Below are 17,621 nucleotides of genomic sequence, written 5' to 3' on the forward strand. Positions count from 1 at the left end.
GAAAATGCATCCAACGCTCGGATGGAACTGTTTCTCAGACAGGAAGACCGAGCGTCACCTCTGCTGTCGAGGATAAAATCATTAGAGTTACCAGCCTCAGAAAGCTCAGATTGGAGACCACATAGATTCCTCACAAAGCTCAAGTAGAAAACACACCTCGACAATAACTGTTCAGAGGAAATATAAATCAAATGCAAGTCAATTAGCGTAATAAAAGTAGAAAGCAGCAGAGAACGGTGGTAAGTGAAGCTGCAGTTCAGAACATTTGCTCACATGTATTTATTCCCAAGATCAAGAATAAACTTTCATACTCAAGTACTAATAAAGTGTACACTTAAGTAGTCAGCCCACACTCAAACACATCGCCTCAGATAAGAGCTGCAAATCTGGCTCATACTATTGAGCATTAGATTGTATGGTTATACTGGTTGGACTGGGAGAATAGAAGGATATGGGTTCTTTTAGGGCCTTTTCAGCCACTAGAGGCACCTTGGTGTCTCTGGAGTGACACGAGAGGTCGTAGCAGGAGCGATCAACACAGCCCACCATCTCCATCCAGCCCTAAAAGAGAGAAACAACTGGTCTTTACTCGCATCCAAGTTCTCATTCCATATCTGTGAATAAAAGACAAAAACATTTACATAGTTGTAAAGCTGTAAATGTTCTCTGACTCATTTCATTAAGCCGTCACTGGAAAATGCGTTCTCATTTTATTTATTTCCCCCTCTGAATATCCTCATCTTCCCATCATCTGAACGCCGTCTCAGTGAACTCATAAACGTTATGGCCGTCTGATTATATTCTTAACCATTTTCCACCAACTTAAATAGGATTCATAGCAGTGTATTTCCCCTTTTGATCTCATGAAAACGCGTGTTTTGAATATTTCTAATACTACCTCATTTTACAACATGGATCAAGTCTGCAGTGTCCCTTTCCTGCCAGTAGGGGGCGGTATTGGATGAACTCTGTGTTAACTTTTTGTCGCTCAGAATTAAGATCAGAGTCTGTTTTATTTCTCATGTATGCGTACACGTACTAATTAAATTTCGGTTGCATGTGGTCTCAACGTGAACACGCAATTCATACAATGAACACGAATATAGCAAATAATTTAATTAGATTAAAATAGAATAGAAAAGTAGTAGAAGAAGCAGACCCGGTATTATGGTGTTGGAAGCAGAGCTAAAGTCCACAAACAAACAGATCCCTGTTGAGTGGAGGAGGTTTGGTCGCATGTTGAATCATCCACTGACCTGTTTGCCTGGTAAGAAGCTGCAGGTCGCCTAGCAGGGACGTGTTCTTACAGCCTACTAAGTACTCTGATAAAGAGTATGTGTACAGACTGTAAAGCCCTCTGAGGCAAATTTGTAAATTGCGATTTTGTGCTTTACAAAATAAAATGAATTGAATATAGACAGAAAAAAGTTTGATACAAGTTGATAAGAGTCAACTCTGTCATTATTTTGTTGTGTTTAACCTTCCACCCCTTGGGGGCGTAAAACTGCTGACAATTACGCCTCACAGTGAATGTAATCAGGATCACCAGGAACAGGTGGTGGTTGCAAACCGTTTTTGACGTGTAAAGCTATTTGATAATGTATGATAACCGGTGGTAACAAATGTTATGATTTTTTTAAATTTTCAATACAATAAAAGATATTCTAGGTCTTCTATTTGGGAAAACCATAAATGACCAAATACTTCACAATACGTGTGTTGGGAATCAATAAGTTGAATGAACATATTCATACTGTATTAAAGAAAAGCAGTAACTTCTGGTCCTAATACAGAGCATTAAAAAAACGAATGTCGCCTCTGAGAAATGGTATTAAATTAATTAAAAAAGTAAAATAGATGTCTTTAGTTAACATCTCGTACACCTACTTTCTTCATTCGCTCTGTCACTCAGTCCCTCTCCTCCTACTCACAAAGCCGGCAATCACCTTGACTACATCTTTACTAGAAACTGCTCTACCACTAACCTCTCTGTAACTCCACTTCATGTGTCTGATCACTTCTTCATCTCTTACTCCGTTCCACTCTCTATAACTAACAAACCTCCCTCATGGACTAACTCTATACCGGCTCGTCGCAATATTCGCTCCCTCTCTCCCTCCTCGCTGGCATCCTCTGTTCTATCAGCTCTCCCTTCAACTGACTTCTTCTCACTCTTGCATCCGAACGCTGCTGCAGAGACTCTCCTCTCAACTCTTTCCTCCTCTCTAGACTCTCTCTGCCCTCTTACGACACGACGGACTGGCAAATCCCCTCCGGCTCCGTGGCTGTCTCAACCGGTCCGTGCCATGAGAGCCACCATGCGAGCGTCGGAAAGGAGATGGCGTAAATATAAACGACCTGACGACCTGCTTGAATTTCAATCTCTCCTCTCCTCGTTCTCTGCCTCTATCTCTGCTGCCAAAAGCTCTTTCTACCAGTCCAAAATCGAATCCTCATTCTCTAACCCCAAAAAACTCTTCTCGATCTTCTCCAATCTCCTCGAACCCCCTACCCCTCCTCCCCCCTCCACCCTTCTTCCGGGAGACTTTGTCAACTACTTCACCAAGAAAATAGCTGACATACGCTCCTCCTTCTCAAACCCACCACCTACTTCTCGCGTCCCACCGACCTCACCCCTTTCGCCCTCACTTCCCTCTTTCACCGCCCTCTCTCCTAACCAAATTCTTACCCTAGTAACCTCTGCCCGTCCGACCACCTGCCCTCTTGACCCCATTCCATCACATCTTCTACAATCTATCGCACCTGACCTTCTTCCGTTCCTTACCTTTCTCATCAACAACGCTCTGTCATCTGGCTGTTTTCCCAATTCTCTGAAGGAGGCAAGAGTCAACCCTCTCCTGAAGAAACCCACCCTCAACCCTTCTGAAGAAAACAACTACAGACCGGTCTCTCTTCTTCCCTTCTTGTCCAAAACCCTTGAACGTGCTATCTTTAATCAACTCTCCTCTTATCTCCACTGTAACAACCTCCTTGACCCCCACCAGTCAGGTTTCAAGGCAGGCCACTCCACAGAGACTGCTCTCCTTGCTGTCTCTGAGCAACTCCACACTGCTAGAGCCGCCTCTCTCTCCTCTGTCCTCATCCTTCTGGACCTCTCTGCTGCATTTGACACGGTCAACCACCAGATCCTTATTTCCTCCCTTCAGGAACTTGGTGTCACAGGCTCTGCTCTCTCCCTTCTCTCGTCCTACCTCGATGGCCGCACCTACCGGGTAACCTGGCGAGGATCTGTGTCGGAACCGTGTCCTCTTACTACTGGAATTCCTCAGGGTTCCGTGCTGGGTCCCCTCCTGTTTTCGCTTTACACCAACTCTCTTGGCGCTGTCATTCGCTCGCATGGCTTCTCTTACCACAGCTATGCCGATGACACCCAACTAATTCTCTCCTTCCCTCACTCGGACACCCAGGTGGCGGCTCGGATCTCTGCCTGTCTAACTGACATCTCTCAGTGGATGTCCGCCCACCATCGAAAAAATCAACCCCGACAAGACTGAACTACTTCTCTTTCCCGGAAAAAATTTGCTTACCCAGGACCTAACAGTCAACTTTGGGAACTCCGTACTAACGCCCACTTCGACTGCTAAGAACCTCGGCGTCACACTCGACACCCAACTCTCCCTGACTCCCAACATCACCGCGACAACGCGATCCTGTAGATACACGCTCTACAACATCAGGAGAATACGTCCCCTTCTCACTCAGAAGGCAGCGCAGGTACTGATTCAGGCTCTTGTCATCTCCCGCCTGGACTACTGCAACTCCCTCCTGGCAGGTCTCCCTGCCACCGCCATTCGACCTCTGCAGCTCATTCAGAATGCAGCAGCTCGACTGGTCTTCAACCTTCCGAAATTCTCCCACACTACTCCACTCCTCCGCTCTCTTCACTGGCTACCGGTGGCCGCCCGCATCCAGTTCAAAACACTGGTGCTCACGTACCATGCTGTGAATGGATCGGGTCCAGCTTACATCCAGGACATGGTCAAACCCTACATCCCAACCCGTACTCTCCGCTCTGCATCTGCAAAACTACTCGTCCCTCCCTCACTGAGAGCAAAACACTCGACTAGGTCTCGACTCTTCGCTGTCCTTGCGCCGAAATGGTGGAACGAGCTCTCTGAACACATCAGGACCGCAGAGAGCCTTCACATCTTCCGCCGCAAACTAAAGACACACCTCTTCAGACTCTACCTCGACTAAAGACTAACAAATTGTAGCACTTAAATTGTACTTGTAACGTCACTCATCTATAGCAAATTGTAAATTGGCTTATTTGAGGAAATTGCACTTTCTTGTTTCTTGTTCTCCTGAGTTTGTACCCTATGGTTGAATGCACTTATTGTACGTCGCTTTGGATAAAAGCATCAGCTAAATGACATGTAATGTAATGTAATGTAACAAGAAACATAAAACACACCTCGATTTTTTTAAATGATATAACAATTGAAACTATGTTCATACTAAAGAAATCTACATTAGGTACACTTATATATACACACTTAAATATTTGGTTTCTTCACCACAACCACATGAGGGTAAAAGGCCCCTTTGTTCCTTTTACAAAGCGATCAAACAACCCGTTTCAACAGTAAAATACAAAAAAGGCTGCAGTCTCATGTTAAAAAGTTCTGCTTCTTTATTCTGAAATTATTTGACATCAACTTTGAATGTTTTGATGCATAAAGATATGGTTTTATTTATTTATTTTTTCCATGTATTTTAACCTTGCAGGGCGTAAATTGAATACAGTAAACATTAAAGACCAGTTACTCAAAAAGGGTCTTAACTGCAGGTGACACAACTAAGTGCTACTGTGCAAGTCATACTTTTTTCAGTTGTTCAAAAGACATAAAAATTCCTTTTTCAAAACTATCTTCTAGTGCTGGATTCCTCTCATGCCAGGTCCCAAGAATTTTGGTATTTAAAGTAATAAGTAGAAGTTAATTTGGTCTAAAAGGTGTTTTGGGTGACCGTCTCATATTTATTCCAATATTTTTGTGGACTTACAATATTTTAATGAAATGCTTCATGATAGGATTTCCTGTACTCTTGGGTTTGGACTTCCATCTGTAAATAAAATCACTGGAGTCCTCTATCAAGGGATGGATTGCAATTTGTATCCAAGAGCACAAAATCATGATACCCAACTTAAAAAAACAAACATATGGTTTTAAAAAGCAGCAAGTTCACTGCAGTTCCTTTCAAGAAATAAATCATTTTTATGTTTTTTTCATACCTTGTGCAATGATCACACAAAGAAACAGTGTCCTTCCGTGTGTTCCGTGACAAGTGATCATTTAAATGAGGAAATACACTTATAATAATTACAGGTTTACAAAGTTTAATGAATCAAAGAATGAAAACCACATCACTTGTCTCCAGCTGTGTGAAGCTGCCCTGAGGCACATGCTCAGATTTTCTTCATGACCTTCAGCGACACGACACAGGCTCCTTTTTGAATAGAAAAGCAGAATCTTTCCACAGAAGAGGAGACACACCAAAATGACTGAAAAGACCTCATCATCAAAGAATTTACGCATTTATGTGTTGAGACACACACACACACACACACACACACACACACACACACACACACACACACACACGCACACGCGCACACACACACACACCACCTTACTGTAAACAGTTTTTAATAAAATGCTGGGGATTTTTTATTTTACAGTTTGTCATCCAGAGAAATATAGGTATAATGATTTTGGACTTTGGAACTTGACAGTGCTCTTCAGTTAGTTTGGATCCCACAAGTCCAGAAATTGTGTGTGTGTGTGTGTGTGTGTGTGTGTGTGTCTGTGTGTGTGTGTGTGTGTGTGTGTGTGTGTGTGTGTGTACTGTATATGGGTGTATATGGCCTGTATCAAATGTATTTGTTCTACAGAAGGTCCCTGATCACGATAAGGCACATGTGTCGTGCGGCTCGCCGGATTACTTTGAGAATAATAGAAAGGTGCCCACGTGGTTGCTTCTGACAGACGAGAAGCCTGTTATGTGTTTTTTTTTTTTTTTTTTTATATAGATTACTTCTCCTCCTCAATGGATTCCCCCTCCCACCCTCACTCTTCTCCATCCTTCCATTTTGGTGAAAGTCACCTGCTCAACTGCTGCATCTCATGATGCTTAAACCTGATGGTGTGTCTACAATTAAGCAATCTTGTGTTTGCGGACCTGGCGGTTGTGTTTAACCAGTTGACGATGAGTGCTTTGGAATCGCAAGGAAGTGACATCTTGATTTACTTCTGTGTGCAATGTATATAAGTGTGTTTAGTGTTTTGCAAACAGTGTGAGGCTGACATTGTGCTTGTAGTGGTGCAAATCTGGAGTTTTGCTCCATGATTTGGATAATTGTGTAATACTTTGATTTTAGGGTATATTCAATCGTCTAACTATGAATCTGTTTTGATTTGTAAAAGTTGAGGCAGGTGATTCTTTGACATTTTCTTGGTTGGAGGGGAAGTGTTTTGGCCGCGGCGTTTTGGGAATCAAAGAACAAAGGACAAAAGCATCACTTGTTATTCTGAGGCACAGCGGTGTTTTGTGCTCAATGTTAACTTGTTCACATTCGTTAGCATGAATTATGCAGGAACCATAAATGTCTGCAGAGAATTAGCTGCCAATTCATCTGACATTTAAAATATTTTAATATGAGGAGATTAATCTGTAACATTTCATTTCAGAAAAGACAAAAGGTTTTCATGCCATGAGGAAGTGTAAGATCTGTAGTCATTGAAGAACATTCAAGTAGAGACCTGTTGCAATAATGAATGTCAATCAATGGCCAACATTGTGCACAGACATTCATATACATTTGTTTTACGCTGACGTGCACAGACCGTGAAACTATGTACAATGCTACCAAGATACTGTCTCGACTCTCGACCTTTTGGACACACTAGTAGACTAATATCCAACTTAAAGACTTGGGCCTTTTCCTCGTATGTGACTGAGTTAGCCAGATCATTTTCAGGATAATATTACAGAGATCAAGCTTTTCGGGTCACCGAAGAAAGTTTGGCTAAATCACCATAGCAACACATCCAAAAACTTGAACCTCCTTTGGTGCAGGTTCATTTGAGCCAGCGGGATTAGTTCGCCTCTCCCGGAGAAAAAGGGCAGCTCTCTTCCTCAGTGATGAAGGAGCGTTATCAGTCAGATTAACGTTTTATAGAGAGAGAGAGTTCTCTGCCATCACAAAGATCCGTTATGACATCACTTCCTGTACGAGCTCTATCGATGCTGAAGACAGGAATCATTGTCATGACCCGGCTCAAAGGAGATGACAAAACCTATAGCCTATAGGCAGGGCCGTCACACATTTATCTACAAGAAGACCTTTCTGGAGCCGTGCCGTTACTGCAGTGTCCCACTCACTGTCTCTCACACACTGTCTCTCGTACTGTCTCACACATTGTCTCTCATACTGTACATGTTTGTACAGTGTTGCGATGCAGAGAACATCTGGAAAGCCGCTGCATGTCCACCTCCTCGGCCTGTCCCTCGAGGGACACGAGTATCAACATGACTTGGAGGAGAGGTTTCCTTTTAAGGTGACATATTCTCCATTCGACAGCCGTGTTTCAGTAGGACAAAAAAAGATCAACATGGTGATCTTACTAAAACAGCTTTAGATGACAGAGATCTAGTATTTAAGATTCCACCTTTAATATTCCTTTTTGTGGCACTATTGCGTCATTGGTTTCAACTTTAATTGTTTGGTTGGGACGTTGTTTGTTTGGACCTGATTTAAACGAACAAAATTCCTCACCTGTTCCTTCACATCCTCCCTTTGGATTTTCTCCAAGTTTGATGGAAAAAATGAAAAACCAGCAGGGGGTGGGGACACATGATTCTGTTCAGTCTGAAGAGTTAGAAACAAGAGCTTTCTGTTGCTTCTTCCAAGAAGCTCAGACAAAACGTATTGTATTCTGCTGAATAAGTTGCGTCAGTACTTAATAGTGTGCAAGAACATGTGATCAGGTCGTTCAATTAATCAAATTGTTATTTTCCTTCAATCACTTTTTTCAGTAAGTGAAGCGCAAGTTCAAATATTTGATCACATGTATTTATTGCCAAAATCAAGATTAAAATTTCATCTTCAAGAATCCTTAAGTTTTCAGCTCAAAGTTTTGTCAGTCAGTATGCATTAATGTTTGTTTACGAGAAGAGAAAAAATACAGTAAAATAGTTTTCAACTGATGCATTACTTAATGCTTCCCCTCTATAAATGTTTGAAGACCAAAAAAGATACTCAACATCTTCTAAAACCAACACATTGATCTAAACATCTAGCTTGTACAATGGGTGGTTTCTCAATCTACTCATATCTTTAAATAAACATTCCTTATTCAGTTGATGGAGACCTTGTTTCAAAATAAAATTGTTCATATAAAAAAAAAATGTTACACCTTCATCTATTGTAATAAAATGATTGCAATCACTTTCAAATAAACCAGATTACCCCATCAGCCGAAAACAAATATAATGTACAACAATCTTGTTAGAACAATGCAAACAAAGTTCTGTCGTTGCAAAACAAATTAAATATTTGGCAGTTCATTGTGGCTGTAATTAAACTGTTTTACACTGCACGGGGAAAAGAAAAATGAATTCAAGCAGATATGTATGGACAATCTCATACTGAAACACATTTTAATTAGTTTAATTAGTGGCTGCAATGAGTCTGCTTTCCACTACAAATCCTTTCGGAACAGGAGCTTGTATCTGTGTTTTGTTTTGAAAGAGGCAACAGCAGTCCATGTACTTTATACTGTAGTAAGATGGGAAGTTCTCAATAACGTTCTTTAACTAAAATAATTTGGAATTTACCTATTTACCCCACCTGTAATGCAGAGGCAAAAATGTAAAAAGCCATGGGTTAAAAATGTAATGTAAGTCGCTTTGGATGAAAGCGTCAGCTAAATGACCTGTAATGTAATGTAACATGAGAAAAAGGAGACAAAGTGTAGTGAGCTCATATTTAACTTTTCTGGTCTCATTATTCCTCTGTTCTCTACAGAAGTGTTAATGTGTTGGGCCTGTTACGTTAAAGCGGAACTGTACACTAAAACAGGATTTTGAGCAGGTGACTAAATGGTATAATTGTTCTCCGTTTAACTTTATATTAAATCATGATGATCATCCTTAATGCCCTCTAGCCACAAGTCACAGGGTTAGAAATGAGGATGTTTCACAATGCTGTGGTGGGTGGAGTTGGACTCATACCTTGAGGGGATATTACACAATGTTAAGATTCCGCAGGAGTAACACCTGAAGGCGTGTCATGTGCAGAGTCTCAGCGGAGGCTCTCCGACAGGATAAAAGCAGCCGGACGACATCACAGATCATCACTCTGGAAGCTCCAGCTGGACGACCAGGAGACTCTCACAAGACTGATCATCACAACTTCCCCAGGTGAGGACAGAAAGAGACAGGTGAACATTTACTGCTTAACTGATCTGCAGTCTGTGCAAAGATATCGGTCTTTATGTTGAGTGAAGGTGAAGAGTTGACTCTGTGTTAAAAACTCACAATACTGTAATAAGTAAATCTTTTCTCTTCAAGTTGGTGAAATGGCCTCAAATCAAATGGAAGTTGCTTCCCTGGGTCGACCTTTCACCCTCGGAATGCTCTATGATGCTCAAAGAGATGCACTGATCACAGGTAAGTCTGGATTAAACTGTTAATAAAATGATTTACCTGTATAATTGGACTGAAATCCTTTTGCTATTTAATCATCTCCTTTCTTCTTCTCATTAATTTTTCCCTATTTAAGGAATTATCGAATGCTTTTTAGTTCCACAATGCAGCTGTGAACCTCCATTAGTTTTTAGGAAAGCATGCTGTATTATTAGCTAATTATCCCAATCGTAAAAAAATATTTCTGTATAACTGTCTGTTACAGTTTGCTTAAAGGGACTGAAATCATCTTACCATTAAATCCTCTTTTTTAACATTATATTTTAACTATTTAAGGAATTATCAAATGTTTTTAGTCAGTTAGTTGATAGAGAAGCATGCTGTTTTTATTAGCTGATTATTATGTAATTAATTAGACAATTGAACTTTCAATTCCTGGTCAAAGGTGTCTTTGTTTCTTGCTCTTTTGGAATCAAACAGTTTGTTAGCTGGCTTTGTATTATGGGGCATCCAACTGACTATTACTTCACAAATTGTCTAAAAGAATATTATATATGACGACAAGTACCCACCCTTTATTCGGGTTTCACTCTTATCCTCTTCTGTCATAGGTAGTCACTTACTTCTTTCTGTATATGTAAATTCTTTATTTTCACAAAATGATCCTCCTGCTTTGTGTTTTCTACTTTTTAAAGGTTTGACCTTGTGGGATGAGAAAACTCTACAAGGGAAGACGATTAAAAGTCATAAACCCAGCAGTGAATTTGTCATTACTGATTCTGACACCATTGAATCAAAGTCCTCTCTGCTGGATGTTAATGCTTCTCTGAAGGCCAGCTTCCTCTCTGGGCTGATTGAAGTGGAAGGATCTGCTCACTACCTGAAAGATCAGAAAGAATTCAAGAATCAGAGCAGAGTGACTAGTGAGTACAAATCTACAACCCGCTTGGAACAGTTGTCAATGACTGACCTGATGACCTTAGAAGATCATCAAAAGGACGTCATTAACAAGAGCTCTGCAACACACATAGTCACAGGCATCCTTTATGGGGCGAACGCTTTCTTTGTGTTTGACAGTGAAAAGTTAGACAGCAGCAGCGTTCAAGAAATCGAGGGCAGCATGAAAGCTATGATGACAAAGATCCCCTCATTAAGTCTTGAGGACGTCAAGCTGAATGAGGGAGAAAAAAGCCCTGAGTGCTTCAGTGTCCTGCAAATTCTTCGGAGACTTCATCCTTCAAAGCATCCCTTTAACATACGAAGATGCAGTGAAGACCTTTGGAGAACTTCCACAGTTACTGGGGGAAAATGGAGAGAAAGCTGTCCCAATGAAGGTCTGGCTGATGCCACTGACTACTTTATTTCCTTAAGCTCCTGAGCTGAAGTTTGAGATCCTGAGCTGAAGTGGGGAAGATACAGCATACTCTTGAAGATTTGAGGGAAATCCAAATGAGAAGCAACGAATCTCTGGAAGACAGAATGGTACAGAACTTTCCACATATTACAGAAGAGTTAGACACTTTCCAGAAGTTGTGTCACCTCTATACATCAAACGTCCAGGGGACCCTGAAGGAGAAACTCCCCTTGATCCGTGAAGGTGAAGAAGATGAGAGCTCATTAGAAAAAACCCTCGGAAACAAAGACGAGTCCCCATTCAGTCAAGAAAAACTAATCAAGTGGCTGGATGACATGGAGAGAGAAATCAACATCATCAGATCCTGTGTGGAGACCATGGAGGGAACAAAGATCGTCAAAAATCAGTCCGAGCTCGACAAAGAGGTTCTTGATGGAGATGTAGACAATGCTTACTGCTTTGTTTTCACCTCCACCAAACCGGGTGACACTTACCTTGATGAGATGGCCACATATTTGGGCACTCCTATAAAGGGGAGCACCACTGAAGACGAGTGGTTCTACTCAGAGGAAGTCTGGACCTCTATGAGACAAAAAGCCAAAGTTTTCCAAGACTTCAACAAAGCACAGAAGAACAAGAACCGGATCCGTTTCCTTATCGCAGTCATTCCAAATGAGAAATACAAAGGAGCAACTGTCTACCATTACAAGCAGGGCGTTCTGGTCAGCAAAGATTTCACACTACCTGACTCTGATCCTGAGAATATCACAGACAGAAGAGATCTGATGTTGTGTAAGTTTATTTATTTAGATTTTTTGGTCAAACATACTGTTCTGATAAATGTTCTGTAAAAACTATAAACCTGATTTTGTTTGGTTCTCTCCATCAGATGCCTGTGATCTCACCCTGGACCCAAACACTGCCAACGGTCACATCGTTCTGTCTGATGGAAACAAGAAGGCAACAAACGGATCAACTTGGCATCAATATCCTGATAACCCAGAGAGGTTTGATTCATACATTCAGGTGTTGTGCCGAGAGGGTTTATCTGGGCGCCATTACTGGGAGGTAGATTTGGATAATGCATCTAGTTCAATATATATTTGTGTAGCTGTTGCATACAAGACCATGAAAACCAAGGGAACGATTTATGAAAGCAAATTTCGAAATAATACCCGATCTTGGGCTTTAAGAAAGTTGAAAACAAATGAAAGCCGCTCACTCACTGCACAGCACAATGCAAAGGACGAGTGGGTATCTAATCCTAATGGCTGCTCAACACTCGGTGTGTATCTGAACTGGCCTGCAGGCACTTTGTCCTTCTACAAAGTCTCCTCCAACACACTGAAACACCTCTACACCTTTCACACCACCTTCACTGAGCCTGTGTACCCAGGCTTCTGGGCTTTGCATGAGGGATACGTCTATCTGCGTCCTCTTTAATAGGACCAATGCTGGTGACTTGTTGGATCCTTGGTCTGTTAATAGAGGGACGGGGTTACAAGTGTAGTTTCAATGGTAAAATGGCATCACATGTTAGCTTTAACTTGTAGAGTGTTAAATATATTAGTTACAAAAAATTAAATTTTACTTGCTTGTTCAGTTAATACCCAGTCTAAACATTTGACTCTCTTTGTGAATCACATTTTAATTTCTATTCTTATCCTTTATAGAGTTTGAGACTAATGTCAAAAGCTATTGTTAAAACTTGCATAACTACTTAGTAATTTTGTAAATGGTTTAGTGGGCTTTTTACCAATTCTGTACCTTAAATCTGATCACTTTGGATAAAAGCGTCAGCTAAATGACATGTAATGTAATGTAATGTAATGATCAACTTTAATAAAGTACTCTCCCACAACGTGTATACTTATTGTAGAATAAAATATTGTCTTCTTTAAATGAATTGCATTCCTTTCATATTATCTTTGTATGTCTGTGTCTAACAGTAACTCCTGTGCAGACAGAAGGTATTTTGCATCAACTAACATACCTTTTGGGGCCGTGTGAAGAGAGCACAGACCTGTCTTTAAAGATCCAGATTTCAGAGCATTGCAGCCTTTGGCGACCTCTGCTGGTAGTATCAGACAAAGCAAGGACACAATGCATAATGACATTAATGATGTGATCCAAAATGATTGATTGTCGTTTAAGTAAGAAACAGAAACAGAAAAAAAGATATAATTCGATTGTAAGGTTATACTGGTTGGACTGGGAGAATAGAAGGATATGGGTTCTTTCAGCGCCTTTTCAGTAGTGAACAACAGTAACCGGATCACATGATCAGGCTTACAGCCTACTACGTACTGTTGATATAGACAGAAAAAAGTATGATACATAGCGTGTATTAGCCATTTTATTATTATTTTGTTTAACCTTCCACCACTTGGGGGCGTAAAGCCGCTGACAATTGCGTCTCACAGTCAATATAATCAGGATCACCAGGGACAGATTGTTGGTGTTGGCAGGAACAAACAGTTTGACGTGCAAAGCTAATTGATAATGTATGATAACCAGTGGTAACAAATGTTAGAATTTTTTTCAATTTTAAATAGGAAAATGTATTTTAAGACAGGGAACGTGAAGGTCTTTTACTTGTGAAAACCATAAATTACCATCAGCAGAAAATTGGACTGGCCTCCACACAGTAACGCCGTCCTGTCCCTCCGTGTCGGTGATTGGTAGAGCAAGAGCACCGTCTTCATTTAATTGGACAGTTTTCTAAAGTTTTGTTTGCTTATTCTTTTGTTTATTCACTTCATTGAGATTGAACTCCTTGTTTGTATTAAACCAGCTGTGTGAGCGTATCCACATAACAGGTTGATTTCACGCGTCAAATCAAGCAAGCACCAACCGGAGTCACTTGTTAGTCACACCTCTTCAATTGCTTGTTAACACAAATTACATGGTCTCAAATGAATGCATTTAGGCAGCAAAACGAGGTCAAGACAACTTGCTGATGTTCAAACAGAGCATCAGAATTTGGGAAAAAGGAGTTTAAATGACAACATTTCATGGTTGTTGTTGCTGTTTTATGGTCTGAGTCTTAATAATGTATAATGTAAAATAATGGATCCATCCTGCCTTGTATTGGTGTGGGGGATATTTTCTTGACACACTTTGGGCCCCTTAGTACCAAACGAGCCTTGTTACTTCCAGCAGGATAATGCACCATGTCACAAAGCTCATGTCGTCAAACTGGTTTCTTGAACATGACAATGAGTTCACGGTACTCCAATGGCCTCCACAGTCACCACAACTCAATCCAATAGCGCACCTTTAGGATGTGGTGGAACGGGAGATTCACATCACATCACAGCTGACAAACCTGCAGCCACTGTGTGATGCTATCAAGTATGGACCAAAATCTCTGAGGAATGTTTTTTAAAACACCTTGTTGAAAGTATGCAACAAAGAATTGAGGCCGCTCTGAAGGCGACATGCGGTCCAACCTTTTATTAGCAAGGTGTACTTAATAAAGTGGCCAGTGAGTGTATACATAACGTTATATATAACTTAACTCTCATAGGTTTCACATTTATCTGGTAATTCGGGTAATATTCTGGATGTAAAGGTCACTTATCTGCAATCTCTTGTTGAAAAGGCTTGAACCAGTCTGTAATTTGGGGTAAAAACATTCACCTGAAAGTCTAAAATATGGTTTACCTGAATTCTGTTTGAAAAAACATCAACAATTCCAGGTTGTTGGTTAAAAAATTACCACAATTAACCCTCACTTGTTGGTTTATGAGAATTGTTCAAATAAATAAAAAAATGCTTCCATGTTATTAAGTTACAATAATTCAATCCAGAAAGTCACAGCGTAGGTGGATATTTTAGCCAAACAATTGTCTCTATTGGTCTGTATAATAATGGTATCAATATTAAACAGATACATTTAAAATTCATCTGAATATATTTCATCTAACTCTTGACAAGAGTGAATAAACATATTTCCCTGAACGTCAAACTTTCATAAAACCCTCAGGTCACTACAGGGGGCAGTGGAAACAGAATTTGAATTACTCCTAACCTACATTTTTGTGAGTCGCCACACCTTAAATTTGGGAGTAGTTCATAAAGTTGAGCAACCCTACCCACATGTAGCTCCACCTTAACAGTCATGTAATATATCCATCTTTCACTTTCTATACAGGATGGTAAATCAACAGACCTTCTGACAATGAATGGGATGCTTGGAGGATGGAGTCAGCCAAAGGAGATTCAATCTCCCTTTATTTTTACTTTGTATGTTATACAGGTTAAATAAACCATGAACACACCTCTGATGGTGAAGATCCTCAGAGTTCAGCCCCACAAGACTGGAAATCCACATCTTGTTAAATATATCGACACATATAGACCAGGAACCACTTGTTAGTCTCACAGTAGTGATCGTATAAAGTTGAAACAAACCAGGGAATATATTGACTGAAGACATGTTTCCCTGTTTAACATCAACAGCTTCTGTTAATATTAGAATAGTTTAACAAACTCTCTGCTCCTTCGTCTCAGTGTTATGACACAATATTTAAGCAGTTAAGTGAAGTACTCTGAGATTCTATGCAACACCTTTTCGGGTGATATTTTCACACTAACATGCTCTCATTGTGCAACGAACTGGACGAACTACAGCTGCTCGTGAGGAAAAACAGTTTTCTTGTGCTTTACGGAGACATAGCTATGTGGTTCAATACCGGACTCCACCCTCCTTCCACCTGCTTAGAGTGGAGCGCGACACGGAGCTCTCCGGCAAGACGAAAGGTGGAGCTTACATCAGCTGCTGTGAAGACATCTGTGTGCCATCTGTTACGTTCCCTGCTAGGGTTAGGCAACGTAACAAAAGCAAACGCCAGGGAAAATAAAGAAAGTAGCAAGACTTGTTTAAAGAGTCAAAATACAGGTTTGGCAAGGCCGTCGAAGACGTCGAGCGACTGTACTCGGAGAGGCTCTAACAGTTCTCTGCTGACGACTCTATATCGGTCTGGAAAGGCCTCAGAATGATTTCCAACTACAAGCGCAAAGCCACCTCCGTCTGGCTAACGAGATGAACGATTTCCACTGCCGCTTTGACAGACAAAGGAGCAGTCCTAAACTCATCCACAGCCTTAACACCCCCAAGTCCCAGGTTGGAGATTGACCAACTGGTGACGTGGTGCAGTTGAAACAACTTCAACGCTCTGACGACAGTGTAGATGGTTGTGGATTTCCAAAGGAACGCAGCACCACCTTCCCCCATCACCGCCGTGGAGTCCTTCCGTTTCCTGGGCTCCATCATATCCCAGGACCTCAAGTGGGAGCTGAACATCGGCTCCATCACCAAGAAGGCTCAGCAGAGGTTGTTCTTCCTCAGGCAGCTGAAGAAATTCAATCTGCTAAAGACAATGATGGTGCACTTCTACATGGCCATCATCGAGTCCATCCTCTGCTCCTCCGTCACCGCCTGGTACGCTGCAGCCACAGCCAAGGACAAGGGCAGGCTGCAGCGTGTCATCCGGTCTGCAGGGAGGGTGATCGGCTGCAATCTGCCGTCCCTGCAGGACTTGTTCGCTTCCACCCCGGTCACAGACTCTTTAAGCCCCTTCCCTCTGGCAGGAGGCTGCGGTCCATCAGGACCCAGACCTTTCACCATAGAAACAGCTTTTACCCATCAGCAGTCCCTTGAATCAAAACCTGAAAGCATTCATCAAACCTCTCTGGGTTATCAGGATATTTCTGCCATGTTGATCCACTTGTTACCTTCTTGTTTACAACAGACAGAACAAGGACAGTGTTCGGATTCAGGGTGAGATCACAGGCATCTGATGGAGAGAAACAAACAAATTCAGGTTTCAAGTTTTTGCAGAACATTGATTAGAACAGTGTATTTGACTAAAAAGCATACACACACTTACACCAAGTCAGATATCTTCTGTCCGTGATCTTAGGATAAAGGTCAGGTCCTGAGAATGACCAGAATGTAATGGTCTTTTGTAGTTCTCATTTCTTATTTCTCATGACTGATAAGGAAACGGATCTGCTTGTTCTTCTTCTTTGCTTTGCTGAAGCCTTGGAAAGTTTGTAAGAACAACAAGCAGAACATAAGAATGAGAAGATCAGACTGTACAACTCCATTGCCGTGACACAAACAAATGAATTCAAATAAGGGACAGCACGCCGCTTGAAAGCTCATCGGCTGCACTGACAAAATTAGATGCCATTTTTTGTAGCCATGTACTCATCAACAATACTTTCCTAATTTGTGAACTACAGGTCTTTTTCACCGTGTATTCATTGTATTATAGTTTCATACACACACAATCAAAAAGCTCTTCTCTCCTTTACTCAGGGGCCTAATTGCCTTTCATTGTATAATTTACAACGAAAGTTAATGAATATGCTATACATTTGGGCAAAGGTATAGGTTGCTTATTTAGTAATTGTGGAAGCCCAATGAAGTTCATTTAGTTACTATCAAACATAGCTTGAACAAAATACAGACAATTGTTTTTCTTTATAAAAGCAGTGGCATTGTCAAGTATAATAGCAGTGAAAGTATAATACAAAAACATATGACTAAATAGCTGTTTTTGGATAGAGACATTTGTGTCCTTTGAAG

At 41.0% G+C, this 17,621-nt stretch overlaps 1 pseudogene across 1 annotated transcript; it reads left to right on the top strand.

Annotated features, from left to right (window-relative positions):
• Positions 1-9,561: 9,561 nt before the first annotated feature.
• Positions 9,562-12,925, top strand: LOC120811644 (neoverrucotoxin subunit alpha-like; annotated as a pseudogene). Its single transcript, XR_013454289.1, has 3 exons — positions 9,562-9,693; positions 10,365-11,815; positions 11,913-12,925. The product of XR_013454289.1 is annotated as a neoverrucotoxin subunit alpha-like (transcript).
• Positions 12,926-17,621: the final 4,696 nt, after the last annotated feature.

The sequence above is a fragment of the Gasterosteus aculeatus genome, chromosome 21 (genome assembly GCF_964276395.1).
Source record: "Gasterosteus aculeatus chromosome 21, fGasAcu3.hap1.1, whole genome shotgun sequence".
In the NCBI taxonomy this organism is placed as follows: Eukaryota; Metazoa; Chordata; class Actinopteri; order Perciformes; family Gasterosteidae; genus Gasterosteus; species Gasterosteus aculeatus.